This window comes from Limulus polyphemus, unplaced genomic scaffold, assembly GCF_000517525.1.
Source record: "Limulus polyphemus unplaced genomic scaffold, Limulus_polyphemus-2.1.2 Scaffold614, whole genome shotgun sequence".
In the NCBI taxonomy this organism is placed as follows: Eukaryota; Metazoa; Arthropoda; class Merostomata; order Xiphosura; family Limulidae; genus Limulus; species Limulus polyphemus.
In genome coordinates this window covers 152,659-154,354 of record NW_013666224.1, presented here as the reverse complement: position 1 = coordinate 154,354, position 1,696 = coordinate 152,659, and the positions used below count along the sequence as shown (strand labels likewise).

General features: G+C 28.2%; 1 pseudogene; it reads left to right on the top strand.

Moving 5' to 3' along the window:
- The window catches only part of LOC106459472, a 24,370-nt pseudogene extending 22,739 nt beyond the window's left edge, over nt 1–1,631 (top strand).
- The last annotated feature ends 65 nt before the right edge of the window (nt 1,632–1,696 follow it).

Sequence of the window (1,696 nt, the reverse complement as noted above, 5' to 3'; positions counted from 1 at the left end):
CTTCTTGTTCACAGGTCGCAACTTCAAAATGTTCTCTATATATATAAACAACATAGATATGAAGATAAATGTTGCTCTGGAATATAATTATGGAACTAAGCCAGATGTCATTAATGAATATTACTAGCTACAAAAGTCTCGCACTTAAAAATGGATAAGGAAGTACAGAAGTTGGGTTATAAAATGTTCAAGTACACAAGTTGTTAAATATTAATTTCACATTCTTTTTCACCAACTCAGAAGGCAAGCCAGACAGTGGCATGGTGAGCCTCTTTAGGAACATTCTCCATCAGAAGGGGTCATTGGACTCTACAGAGGAATAACCCCCAACTTCATGAAAGTAGCACCTGCTGTTAGTGTTAGTTATATTGTTTATGAAAATATGAGAAGATCTCTTGGAATTACGATGACTTAGTCGCCATTCAAAGTATCATGCTAGAATAATACTATATTACCACTACCTGATAACAAATCTCCAAGATATTTGCATTTTTTTTCAAGTAAAATCACAAAAGACAGACTATATGTAATATACTTTTATGGTTTAAAGTTTGAACTGATCTGTTATACATATTATATGTACTTTTCCAACTACTACTGCTTTTAAAGCAATTAGTAATATGATAAATCATTATTAACGTGGAAAATGTCTGTACCATTTTGTTATGTGTGTGTATGCGAATACATTTTTATATTAATTTAGAACTTTGAATAAAAAAATATAAAATGTCAGTAGAAATTTCATTTAAATTTCGTTTTACTAACAACTACTTTTTAGTTAGGTTGCTTTAAAATGGGTGTTAATGTCAACATTTTCACCAATTTGAAAGTGTAGGTTATAAATGTTGGAAATTAATATACATGCATAAACCAGAAACGTATAGTAAGTTAGTTTTACTTTAACATAAAGATGTTGGAATAATGGTGTATATCAGTCTTTATTTTATCTGAATGTCCTTAAGGCTAGTTAATATATATACTCTAGATTTATTACAGTTGTTTATTATATATTGTTATTTTTCATACATTTTACTTAATGTTATACAATATTTTTAGTAGAAAATATATTTAAATAATTTGTTAGAAGAAATGACACTCAACACTTATCAACCCAGTTATATGTGCATTTTTTGTCATTGCTTGTTTGTGTAAAAGCTCTATAGTAAATGGAAATTTTCTGTGTTTTCTTGACATTGTATCAACTGTTCCAGTGCTCTTGCCGTAATTCTTTACTCGTGCAGTTTACATCTTTTGGTTTGCTTTGGTATAGTTAAAACTGTTTGTTCTTCTAAGCATAATGATCTTATGAGCATATTATGAAAAAGTACACCAGACAATATTTTTATTGAAAATGCTTTCCAGATATGTGGTGTGTTTATGAAAGAAAATTCTTTGAGGCATTTAAACTGTAACATTTTTGTATATTTCATATTGTAAATTTGTACTGTAGTTATCTGCTTTAAATGCTGCTCTTTAAGAAAAATAATTTTATATTTGAGCGTATCTGAATGTGTGTAAATAATTATATACCGGTTTGTTTGTTTTTGTAGTTGTTTTTTCTAATATTGAAGCTTCGATGCACTGAATAAACGAGTATCATAAATGTTTAATGTTTGGCTGTTTAAAAAAAAGTTATTCATTATTCCAACGAATAAAAGAAATTGAAAAATGTTTATAGGACACTAAGAAAATTGTT